The 13,269-nt window shown below is 49.4% G+C and overlaps 1 protein-coding gene across 1 annotated transcript in view; it reads right to left on the bottom strand.

Annotated features, from left to right (window-relative positions):
• The window catches only part of LOC140400064 (histone H2B-like), a 39,089-nt gene extending 27,461 nt beyond the window's left edge, over positions 1 to 11,628 (bottom strand). The window contains exons 1-2 of the mRNA XM_072489544.1: positions 11,459 to 11,628; positions 11,186 to 11,270 (exon numbers count right to left, since the gene is read on the bottom strand). The gene's annotated coding sequence lies outside the window, so the exon portion shown is untranslated. The remainder of the gene's footprint in view (positions 1 to 11,185; positions 11,271 to 11,458) is intronic.
• Positions 11,629 to 13,269: the final 1,641 nt, after the last annotated feature.

Raw genomic sequence — 13,269 nt, 5'->3', positions numbered from 1 at the left:
ATGGGCCGATTAAGCGGGCCCCCGTGTTCGCTCACCTGAAGGGGCTCAAGGCGGATGTGGTTATGCTTCAGGAGACACACCTGAAGGTGGCAGACCAAGTAAGATTGAGGAAAGGGTGGGTAGGTCAGGTGTTTCACTCGGGGCTGCATGCCAAAAATCGAGGGGTGGCGATCTTGGAGGGAAGGAAGGTGTCGTTTGAGGCGTCAAGCATTGTGGCAGATAATGGCGGCAGGTACATGATGGTAAGTGGTAAGTTGCAGGGAGAGAGGGTGGTACTGGTCAATGTGTATGCCCCAAACTGGGACGATGCGGGTTTTATGCGGCGTATGTTGGGTCGGATCCCAGACTTGGAAGTGGGGGGCCTGATAATGGGGGGAGACTTTAACACGGTGCTGGACCCGACACTGGATCGCTCCAGGTCTAGGACGGGTAGGAAGCCGGCGGCGGCTAGAGTGCTGAGGGGGGTTTATGGACCAGATGGGAGGGGTGGACCCTTGGGGATTTGCAAGGCCGGGGGCGAGGGAATTTTCATTCTTCTCACATGTCCATAAGGGTTATTCCCGAATCGACTTTTTCATCTTGAGTTGGGCGTTGATAGCGAGAGTAGAGGATACTCAGTATTCGGCAATAGCCATTTAGGACCACGCCCCGAATTGGGTGGACTTGGAGATGGGGGAGGAGAGGTACCAGCGCCCGCTGTGGCGCTCGGAGGTGGGGCTGTTGGCGGACGAGGAGGTGAGCGAGTGGGTCCGAGGAAGTATAGAGAGGTACCTGGAAGTATAGAGAGGTACCTCCCGCCAACGGGGAGGTCCGAGTGGGGATGCTATGGGAGGCACTGAAGGCGGTGGTGAGGGGAGAGCTGAACTCCATTAGGGCCCACAAGGAGCGGAGGGAGTGGGGACAGAGGCTGGTGGGGGAGATGGTGAGGGTAGACAGGAGGTATGCGGAGGAGCCCGAGGAAGGATTGTTGAGGAAAAGGCGCAGCCTCCAGGCCAAATTCAACCTGGTGACCACCAGGAAGGCGGAGGTGCTGTGGAGGAAGGCCCAGGGGGCGATTTACGAGTATGGGGAAAAGGCAAGCCGGATGCTGGCACATCAGCTTCAGAAGCAGGACGCAGCTAAGTTAAGGACAGTGGGGGGGGGGGGGGGGGGGGCGCGGAGTGGAGCGGGCATCAATGGGGTCTTCAGGGACTTCTACGAGGAATTGTACCGATCCGAGCCCACGGGAGGAGGGAGGGATGGGCCGCTTCCTGGACCAATTGAGGTTTCCAAAGGTGGAAGAGGGACTGGTGGCGGGATTTGGGGCCCCAATTGGGCTGGAGGAGCTGATCAAAGGGATAGGAAGCATGCAGGCAAGGTAGGAACCGGGGCCGGATGGTTTCCCGGTCCAATTCTTGAAAACATATCTGGACCTGTTGGGCCCGCTGTTAGTTAGGACCTTCAATGAGGCAAGGGAGGAGGGGGCTTTGCCCCCGACGATGTCCCGGGCACTGATCTCCTTGATCCTGAAGCGGGACAAAGATCCCCTGCAGTGTGGGTCTTACAGACCGATTTCCTTGCTAAATGTAGATGCCAAGGTGCTGGCGAAGGTCTTAGCCTTGAGGATTGTGTGCCGCAGATCATCCATGAAGACCAGATGGGGTTTGTGAAGGGGAGGCAGTTGAACGCGAATGTGCGGAGGCTTTTGAACGTTACCATGATGCCGGCGAGGGAGTGGGAGGCGGAAATAGTGGTAGCGATGGACGCTGAGAAAGCCTTCGATAGAGTAGAGTGGGGGTATCTGTGGGAGGTGCTGAAGAGGTTTGGGTTTGGGGAGGGGTTTGTCAGGTGTGTTAGGCTGTTGTATGAGGTCCCGATGGCGAGTGTGGCCACAAACAGGAAGAGGTCAGGGTACTTTCCGTTGCACCGAGGGATGAGACAGGGGTGTCCCCTATCCCCCCTGCTCTTCGCACTGGCGATTGAAGCCCTGGCTGTGGCACTGAGGGAGTCAAGGAACTGGAGGGGGTTGGTGCGTGGTGGGGAGGAGCATAGGGTGTCACTTTATGCGGACGACCTGCTGCTGTATGTGATGGACCCGGTGGGAGGAATGCCAGAAGTAATGAGGATTCTTAGGGAATTCAGGGACTTTTCGGGGTACATCCTCAACATGGGGAAGAGCGAGCTGTTCGTAGTTCATCCAGGGGACCAGGAGAGGGGGATTGGCGAGCTCCCACTAAAAAAGGCGGAGAGGAGCTTCATGTATCTGGGAGTCCAGGTGGCCAGGAGCTGGGGGGCCCTGCATAGGCTTCACCTTACAAGGCTGGTGGAGCAAATGGAGGAGGAGTTCAAGAGGTGGGACGCGTTGCCGCTGTCCTTGGCGGGTAGGGTGCAGTCAATCAAAATGACGGTGCTCCCAAGGTTTTTATTCCTGTTCCAGTGCCTCCCCGTGTTTATCCCGAAGGCTTTTTCAGGCGGGTTAACAGGAGTATAATGGGGTTTGTGTGGGCGCGACGGACCCCGAGGGTGAGAAGGGTGTTCCTGGAGCGGAGGAGAGATAGGGGGGCACTGGTGATGCCCAACCTCTGTGGATACTACTGGGCCGCCAATGCGACGATGGTGCGCAAGTCGGTGATGGAGGGGGAGGGGGCCGCATGGAAGAGGCTGGAGACGGCATCTTGTGTGGGTACGAGACTGGGGGCGCTGGCAACGGCACCGCTGCCGCTCCCTCCAAGGAGGTATACCACGAGCCCGGTGGTGGTGCCTGCCCTCAAAATTTGGGAGCAGAGGAGGCGAAAGAGGCCGGAATTCTGGCCTTTGCATCCCTGGTAGCCCGGCGAAGGATTCTTCTTCAGTGGAAGGATGCGAGGCGGCCAAGCGTGGAATCCTGGATCAACGATATAGCGGGGTTTATTAAGTTGGAGAGGGTGAAATTTGCCTTGAGAGGGTCGGTACAAGGGTTCTTTAGGCAGTGGCAACCGTTCTTAGACTTCCTGGCAGAGCGGTAGACATTGGTTAATGGCAGCAGCAACTCGGGCGGGGGGGGGGGGGGGGGGGGTCACTTTATTTTTTTTGGTTTTGTTATTTACACTGGAGGGTCTGAGGGGTTGGATATACTTGTTGTATTAAGTCAGGGTGTCAATGTTAATTTATTATTTATGTACAGGGCGGGAGGGGGATATGGAGGGTTGTTTTTCTGGACTGTGTTTTGTACTTAACCCTGTTGGGTTTCTTTTTCATTTTGTTATTGATATTTTATGAAAACCTTTAATAAAAATTATTTTTTTAAAAATAATAATAATTGTGGGAGGGGTAATGATGATGCGATTAGGCAAGAATTCGGAAGCATAAGATGGGAACAGAAACTGTCAGGGAAAAGCACAAATGAAAAGTGGAGCTTGGTCAAGGAACAAATACTGCGTGTCCTTGATAGGTATGTCCCTGTCTGGCAGGGAGCAAATGCCCATGTGAGGGGACCATGGTTCACAAAAGAGGTTGAATGTCATGTCAAGAGGAAAAAGGAAGCGTATGTAAGGATGAGAAAACAAGGTTCAGTAGGGTCGCTTGAGGGTTAGAAAGTAGCAAGGAATGAGCTTAAAAAAGGGCTTAGGAGAGCTAGGAGGGGGCATGAGAAGTCCTTGGCGGGTCGGATCAATGAAAACCCCAAGGCTTTTTCCTCTTATGTGAAAAATAAAAGAATGACCAGGGTGAGGTTAGGGCCGGTCAAGGACAGTAGTGGGAACTTCTGTGTGGCATCAGAAGAGACAGGAGAGGCGTTGAATGAATACTTTTCTTCAGTGTTCACCAAAGAGAGGGGCTAAGTTTTTGAGGATGAGTGTGTGAGACAGGCGGGTAGGCTGGAGGAGGTAGATGTTCTGAGGGAAGATTTATGAGGAATTTTGAAAAATCTGAGGGGCAACACGTCCCCTGAGCCAGATGGGAAATATCCTCGGTTTCTTTGGGAGGCATGGGATGAGATTGCAGAGCCTTTGGCTTTGATCTTTGGGTCCTCACTGTCCACGGGGATAGTGCCAGAGGACCGGAGTGTGGCGAATGTTGTTCCTCTGTTCAAAAAAGGCAATAGGAATGACCCTAGTAATTATAGGCCGGTTAGTCTTACTTCGGTGGTCGGTAGGTTAGTAGAAAGGGTCCTGAGGGATAGGTTTAATGACCATTTGGAAAGATTGCCCAATTAAGGGGCAATTTAGCTTGTCCAATCCACCTAACTTGCACATCTTTGGGTTGTGGGGGTGAAACCCCCGCAGACACTGGGAGAATGCGCAAACTCCACACGGACAGTGACCCAGGGCCAGGATTCGAACCCGGGTCCTCAGCGCCGTAGGCAGCAATGCTAACCACTGTGCCACCGTGCTGCCCTCGGTGGTCGATAAGTTCATGGAAAGTGTCCTGAGGGATAAGATTAATGACCATGTGGGAAGATGCAGCTTAATCCGGGATTGTCAACAAGGATTCGTGAAGGGTCTTGCCTCACAAATTTGATTGAATTCTTTGAGGAGCGAAGTGTGCAGATGAAAGTAGAGCAGTTGATGTACTATACATGGATTTCAGTAAGGTTTTTGATGAGGTTCCCCATGGTCAGCTCATGAAGAAAGTAAGGAGGTATGGGATCGAGGGAAATTTGGCCAATTCGATAAGTAACTGGCTATCACATAGAAGACAGAGGGTGGTGGTGGATGGAAAATTTTCAGACTGGAGACCAGTTACCAGCGGTGTACCACAGGGAGCAGTGCTGGGTCCTCTGCTATTTGTGATTTTTATCAATGACTTGGAGGAGGGGGCTGAAGGGTGGGTCAGTAAATTTGCTGATGACACCAAGATTGATGGAGTAGTGGATGAGGTGGAGGGCTGTTGTAGGCTGCAAAGAGACATTGATAAGATGCAGAGCTGGGCCGCAAATTGGCAGATGGAGTTTAACCCCTGATAAGTGCGAGATGATTCATTTTGGTCGGACAAATTTGAATGCGGATTACAGGGTCAACGGCAGGGTTCAGAGGAATGTGGAGGAACAGAGAGATCTTGGGGTTCATGTCCACAGATCTCTGAAGGTTGCCACTCAAGTGGACAGAGCCGTGAAGAAGATCTATAGCGTGTTAGTGTTTATTAACAGGGGCTTGTGTTTAAGAGCCGTGGGGTTATGCTGCAATTTACACGACCCTGATGAGACCACATTTGGAGTATTGTATGCAGTTCTGGTCACCTCATTATAGGAAGGATGGGGAAGCATTGGAAAGGGTGCAGAGGAGGTTTACCAGGATACTGCCTGGATTGGAGGGTAGGTCTTATGAGGAAAGGTTGATGGATCTAGAGCTTTTCTCATAGGAGTGAAGGAGGATGAGAGGCGACTTAATAGAGGTTTATAAGATGATGAGGGAGATAGATAGAGCGGACGTTCTGAGACTATTTCCTCGGGAGGATGTAGCTGTTACAAGGGGGCATAACTATAAGGTTTGGAGTGGGAGATATAGGAGGGATGTCCGAGGTAGTTTCTTTACTCAGAGAGTGGTTAGAGTGTGGAATGGACTGCGTGCTGTGATAGTGGAGTCGGACATTTAGGAACTTTCAAGCGGTTATTGGATAGGCACGTGGAGCACACCAGAATGACAGGGAGTGGGATAGTTTGATCTTGGTTTCGGACAAAGCCCGGCACAACATCGAGGGCCGAAGGGCCTGTTCTGTGCTGTACTGTTCTATGTTCTAACAACACCAGATTCAAGTCCCACAGGTGGTGCTTCGAAACAAACCTTTTGGACTTTAACCTGGTGTTGTAAGACTTCTTACTGTGCTCACCGTAGTCCAACGGCAGCATCTCCACATCATCTCTGTGATATATAACATATTTTACTGCTTAGTAACAGGTGTTGGAGAGTGTGCGAGTGTGTGTTTTACCCTGACTGTCTGTCTATCATATACAACATATTTTGCTGCTCCCTGCTCAGTTGCTGGAGTATGTGAGTATGTGAGAGTGGCGAGAGTGTGTTTTACCCTCACTATCCCCCTGAGACATACAATGCATATTTAACTGCTTACTGCTCAGTGACTGGTGTGTGAGAGAGCATGAGTGTGTGTGAGAGATAGTGCCTGTATGGAGAGTGTGAAGGTGTGATTTGCCCTCATTGTTTCTCCGTGATATATGATGCTCACTGGTGTGTGTGTGAGAGTGTGTGTGTATGAGTGGATGCTTTATCCTCACTGTCACTCTATGGTACATAACATATATTTTACTGCTTACTGCTCAGTTAATGGTTTATGAGTGTGTGCGTGAGTGAGAGAGTGTGTGTGAGATTCTCAGTGATGTCTAAAACCTTGTAATATTCAGTTAACGGTGTGTGTGTGTGAGAGAGAGAGTGCGAGCAGAAGAGTGTGTGTGGGTGTCAGTTTTAAGACCATAAGACATAGGAGCGGAAGTAAGGCCATTCGGCCCATCGAGTCCACTCCACCATTCAATCATGGCTGATTTCAACTCCATTTACCCGCTCTCTCTCCTTAGCCCTTAATTCCTCGAGAAATCAAGAATTGATCAACTTCTGTCTTAAAGACACTCAACATCCCAGCCTCCACCGCCCTCTGTGGCAATGAATTCCACAGACCCACCACTCTCTGACTGAAGACATTTCTCCTCACCTCTGTTCTAAAGTGACTCCCTTTTATTCTAAGGCTGTGCCCCCGGGTCCTAGTCTCCCCTGCTAATGGAAACAACTTCCTTACATCCACCCTATCTAAGCCATTCATTATCTTGTAAGTTTCTATTAGATCTCCCCTCAACCTCCTAAACTCCAATGAATATAATCCCAGGATCCTCAGACGTTCATCGTATGTTAGGCCTACCATTCCTGGGATCATCCGTGTGAATCTCCGCTGGACCCGCTCCAGCGCCAGTATGTCCTTCCTGAGGTGTGGGGCCCAAAATTGCTCACAGTATTCTAAATGGGGCCTAACTAATGCTTTATAAAGCTTCAGAACTACATCCCTGCTTTTATATTCCAAGTCTCTTGATGTGAAAGTGTACAAACTCAGCAATAGCATGATGGGAAAAATAGCCAATTTATGTAACCAAGTGTAGGACAGCTGTGTCAGCTAAGTGCCAAGATCAGACCCTGACAAACTAGACAAAGCTAAGAATCCACATAATTGTATCATACAAGGCCAGAAGAGGGAAAATAGTGCCTGACCTTATTAAAACCTGATAACAAAGCCACGATCTAGGAATGTCCTAATAACACAACCTCCTCATGTCCTAGGTTCATCTGCGTCAAGGCATCATGAGGGCAGAGGTAAAAACAAAATAGGACCACGTCTTAAACCCTCTAAAGACAAAATACTGCAAATAAGCCGAGTCAGGGTCTTTCCATGACAACATGTTTGATCAGAAGTTATGACTGTATTGACATTTTTGAACAAGGTCTGTTTTTGTAAAATGATACAGCTTTTGTATAAATATTGAACGTTTTCTCCATGTCTTTGCGAGCTTGAGAAAGAATGAGCAGGTTTACCTTAACAGCTCTCTCTCTCTCTAACCTGTAGCCATCTGCATGCAGACTTTGGTCAATAAAGACAAAGTTAGTTTTATCAAAACCAAGGTGTAAAGTTGTTTTTGTCACAGTCTTGAAGTAGGAAAGATTTTAAAAGACGACATTGCATTTGCATGAATGACAACATTGCATTTGCTTTCTTAATTACGGACTCAACCTGCAAGTTTACCTTTAGCGAATCCTGGACCAGGACTCCCAAGTCCCTTTGCACTTCAGCATTATGAATTTTGTCACCGTTTAGAAAATAGTCCATGCCTCTATTCTTTTTTCCAAAGTGCAAGACCTCGCACTTGCCACATTGAATTTCATCAGCCATTTCTTGGACCACTCTCCTAAACTGTCTAAATCTTTCTGCAGCCTCCCCACCTCCTCCATACTACCTCCCCTCCACCTATCTTTGTATCATCGGCAAACTTAGCCAGAATGCCCCCAGTCCCGTCATCTAGATCGTTAATATATAAAGAAAACAGCTGTGGCCCCAACACTGAACCCTGCGGGACACCACTCGTCACTGGTTGCCATTCCGAAAAAGAACCTTTTATCTCAACTCTCTGCCTTCTGCCTGACAGCCAATCATCAATCCATGTTAGTACCTTGCCTCGAATACCATGGGCCTTTATTTTACTCAGCAGTCTCCCGTGAGGCACCTTATCTAAGGCCTTTTGGAAGTCAAGATAGATAACATCCATTGGCTCTCCTTGGTCTAACCTATTTGTTATCTCTTCAAAGAACTCTAACAGGTTTGCGAGGCACGACCTCCCCTTACTAAATCCATGCTGACTTGTCCTAATCCGACCCTGCACTTCGAAGAATTTTTCTCCTCATTGTCTCGGAGATACATAAGGCATATATTAGTTTATGCTGCTCAGTTACTGATATGTTTGAGAGTGGGTGTGCGTGAGAGAGAGTTGGTGTGTGTGCAAGAGGGGAGTGGGCGTGCGTGTGTGAGAGAGAGTGGGCGTGTGTGTGTGAGAGAGATTGGGCGTGCGTGCGCGAGAGAGAGTGGGCGTGCGTGCGCGAGAGAGAGCGGGTGTGCGTGCGCGAGAGAGAGCGGGCGTGCGTGCGCGAGAGAGAGCGGGTGTGCGCGAGAGAGAGCGGGTGTGCGCGAGAGAGAGCGGGTGTGCGCGAGAGAGAGCGGGTGTGCGCGAGAGAGAGCGGGTGTGCGCGAGAGAGAGCGGGTGTGCGCGAGAGAGAGCGGGTGTGCGCGAGAGAGAGCGGGTGTGCGCGAGAGAGAGCGGGTGTGCGCGAGAGAGAGCGGGTGTGCGCGAGAGAGAGCGGGTGTGCGCGAGAGAGAGCGGGTGTGCGCGAGAGAGAGCGGGTGTGCGCGAGAGAGAGCGGGTGTGCGCGAGAGAGAGCGGGTGTGCGCGAGAGAGAGCGGGTGTGGGCGAGAGAGAGCGGGTGTGCGTGAGAGGGAGTGGGTGTGCGTGAGAGAGGATGGGCACGCATGAGAGAGTGTGGGTGTGTGTGTGTGAGAGAGTGGGTGTGCGTGAGAGAGAGTGAGCGAGCGTGAGAGAGAGTGGGTGTGCGAGCGAGTGAGCCTATGTGTATTTAACCCTCATTGTCTCTTTTTGATATATAACACATATTTTGCTGTTGCTGCTCAGTTACTGGGGTGTGTGGTGAGTGTGTGAGAGAGAGTGAGAATCTATTTGACCATCACTGTCTCTGTGATATATGATGCATATTTTACTGCTCACTGCTCAGTTACTGTTGTGAGAGTATGTGAATATGAGAGTATGTGAATATGAGAGTGTGTGTGTGAGAGAATGTGCCACTGTGTGTTTGGGAGTGTCTGAGTGTGAGAAATAGTCTGCGTGAGTGTGTGTGTTTTACCTTCATTGTCTCGGTGATAAAAAACACATATTTTACTGCTCAGTTACTGGTGTGCGAATGTGTGTTTTACCCCCACTGTCCCTCTGCGATATAAAACGCATATTTAACTGCTTACTGCTCAATGACTGGTGTGTATGTGTGTGTGTGTGAGAGAGAGTCTGTGAGAGAAGGAACAAGAGTGTGAGAGAGAGAGCGTGAGTGTGTGTGAGAGTTAAAATATGTGAGTGTGTGCGCTTTACCCTCACTGTCCATGATGCATAACACATATTTTACAGCTTACTGCTCAGTTACTGCTGTCTGACTGAGTGAGAGCGTGTGAGTGAGAGAGTGAGTGCATGTTTTACCCTCACTGTATCTCTGTGGTATATATCACATATTTAATTGATTACTGCTCAGTGACTGGTGTGTGTATCAGAGGGAGAGTGTGTGTGTGTGTGAGAGAGTGTGTGTGAGTGAGTGTGTATTAACCTCACAGTCTCTCTGTGATATACAATTAATATATTCTTGATTACTGCTCAGTTATTGATTTGTGAGTGTGTGGGAGAGACAGTGCGTGGGTGTGTGAGAGTGTATGAGAGACAGAGTGTGAGTGAGTGTGTATAAACCTCTCTGTTTATGTGTGCGATATGACATATTTTACTGCTTAATGCTCAGTTAATGGTGTGAGAGTCCCTGTGATATGCACTGCATATATAGTGCTTCCTGCTGAGTTACTTGTCAGTGAGCATGTGCATAAGAAAACGCGCGTGTGTGTTTTACCCTCACTGTCTATTTATGATATATGGCATATTTTACTGCTTCTTGCTTAGTTGTTGGTGTCTGAATGTGTGAGAGTGTGTTTTCCACGGTAGCTGTCTGTCTCTGTTATAAGTGAGGGGAAAAATTAATTTGATTCTCTAACTCCTGTCTCTGTGCTTGCATTTGTAGCTGTCTGTCTCTGTTATGGGATTCTGGGTTTAATCTCCATCTGTAATATTATTTACAGATACACGAGAGGACAGGTAATCTCAGTCTGTCCACCTCTCTGATGTGCATGATGTTACTGTGTTTTCTGTACTTGTCAATATCTGTTTTGTGAGTTAAGGGTGAACATTCTGTTCAGTATTGATCCTCCATTATTACTTTTAGTGATAACATTGATATGTTAAATGATCTATTGCCATGTCTGTTTCATGAGAATGACACTGTACCATTATATCTGAGATTGTGTGAGATATTTGGATTGGAATTTAATATTTTGTTTTGGGAGGTGTCTCGGTAGAAGTTTATGATTAATTCGGCCCTTTTCAATAAGCTGTACTATCCGACCTTCCACTTGTATCAAAGGTTCACAACTTGTGAGAATGAAGGATGGCCTTACAATTTGATAAGTGTCCCTTTGGAGAACTATTTCAACGTATCATTTTTCTGTTAATGCCTTATTCAAGTGTTTTGCTTCTGATATATTTTAAACTAAGAAAGTTACAAAAAAGTGCCAATGGATACTTGCACATTGATTGCTGAATCTATAGCCTAATTAATACTATACTGATTACTTTACAGATGAAACGCTGTTGTCAAAAGTTGATCCAACATTCCATGAGAGAGTAGGGGTGAATTGTGAAAAATTATGCCACCTGTCCTCTCGTGTATCTGTAAATAATATTTACATTTTCTCCAGAAGTCCAGATTTACTTGAAATTCTTCAATTGGATAAAGAGGACTGTTGGATTGGACATGTTCATCTGGGACTTGAGGTCTCTGCGAATCTGACTACTTCTGCTCAGTGACGGTGGAGCTGATGTTGTGTCTGTGTCTCTGCAATGTTGGATTAATATTGTACTTACAGTCAGTTAGAAGGAGACGGCTGCACATTCACGTTGCTGAGGAATCATCATAATCATCTTGGAACTCATCTTTTCATCTGTTGAACTAGGAAGAAGAAAACAAATTTCATGTAAGTTAGGGTCAGATGAGACCAATGATAGATCAATCCATTCTTTCAACTGATAATCAGTAAAAGAAAGAAAATACTCCACGAATCCTAACCCAGAATCAGACAAATAAGCCAGGCCCAGAAAGAGCTCTCCCTCCCCCCCGCCCCCCCCCCCCCCGCTCACTCCAAGTCCCGGAACAAGATCGTGCTCCGCTGCGCCTCTTGCAAACAGCGCCCGATTCTCCCTGAACTCCCCCCGAGTCAGTAATGATCTCTGAGCCTCTTTGCTCACACTCCCAGATGGATGTGCTGCTGCAATGAGAACGCTGTTTCCTCGCTGACCTGGGCCCTGACATTGACATTTAACTCAGTTTCAACAAAGCGATTCCACTCACTGACCAAATGGAGAGTGTGTGGTGGAGGGGCTGCGCATGCGCTTAATCTCAGAGTGACGTCTCTGGGGCGTGGTTCACCGGGCATGCGCAGATCTTCGCAGCAATTCCGCATTGAGAATCAATGGGAGTATTCCCCATTTCACTGTCATCACATGTGGAGCAAAACCTCCTATAGAGTCCGTGTTGGGGGGACTGTGTGTGTGGCTGCAAGTGGCCCTGCGCCCTCCGGCTCAACCAATCACCTTTGTAGCTGTGTGTTTGTCCCAATGAGAGATTCAATTTGCAGTCATTGCCTGCAGCTTGTTTGTTATTACTCTGTCACTCAGCCCCTCAAACTCACACTTTCTGCAAACTACCATTTCACTGAACCACAGAATTACTACAGTGTGAAGGAGGCAATTCGGCCCATCGAGTCTGCAGCGACCCTCTGAAAGAGCGCCCCAGCTCCGCCCACTCGCCGCCTTATCCCCATAAACCCGTAACCCCACTGAACCGACACACCCTTGGACACAGCAGGAATTCAGCATTGCCAACCCACCAAACCTGCACATCTATGGCCTGTGGGAGGAAATCGGAGCATCCGGAGGGAACCCACCCACGCACAGGGGGAGAACATGCAAACGCGAGACAGGCAGTCACTCAACGCGGGTCCCTGCCACAGTGAGGCAGCAGTGGAAATCACTGTTCCACCTCCGGGCTTACTCACTCCCCTGGTTTACACACTCCCCTGGTTTAATCCGGTTCACTCGCTCCCTCGGTTCACTCGCTCCCCCGGTCCACTCACTCCCCCGGGTTCACTCACTCCCCCGCTTCACTCACTCCCCCGCTTCACTCACTCCCCGGCTTCACTCACTCCCCCGATTCACTCACTCTCCCGGTTCACTCACTCTCCCGGTTCACTCACTCCCCCGCTTCACTCACACCCCCGCTTCACTCACTCCCCCGGTTCACTCACTCCCCTGATTTACTCACTCCCCTGATTTACTCACTCTCGCGGTTTACTCACTCCCCTAATTTACTCACTCTCCTGGTTCACTCACTCTCCTGATTCACTCACTCTCCTGGTTCACTCACTCCCCTGGTTCACTCACTCTCCTGGTTTACTCACTCCCCTGGTTCACTCACTCTCCCGGTTCACTCACTCTCCCGGTTCACTCACTCTCCCGGTTCACTCACTCCCCTGGTTCACTCACTCCCCTGGTTCACTCACTCCCCTGGTTCACTCACTCTCCTGGTTCACTCACTCTCCTGGTTCACTCACTCCCCTTGTTCACTCAATCTCCTGTTTCACTCACTCCCCTGGTTCATTCACTCTCCTGGTTTACTCACTCCCCTGGTTCACTCACTCTCCCGGTTCACTCACTCCCCTGATTTACTCACTCTCCCGGTTCACTCACTCTCCCGGTTCACTCTCTCCCCTGATATACTCACTCCCCTGGTTTACTCACTCTCCTGGTTTACTCACTCTCCTGGTTCACTCACTCCCCTGATTTACTCACTCTCCCGGTTCACTCACTCTCCCGGTTCACTCTCTCCCCTGATATACTCACTCCCCTGGTTCACTCACTCCCCTGGTTCACTCACTCACCTGGTTCACTCA

Source organism: Scyliorhinus torazame, chromosome 24 (assembly GCF_047496885.1).
Source record: "Scyliorhinus torazame isolate Kashiwa2021f chromosome 24, sScyTor2.1, whole genome shotgun sequence".
NCBI classification, from domain to species: Eukaryota; Metazoa; Chordata; class Chondrichthyes; order Carcharhiniformes; family Scyliorhinidae; genus Scyliorhinus; species Scyliorhinus torazame.
This window is presented reverse-complemented; position numbering and strand designations above follow the sequence as displayed.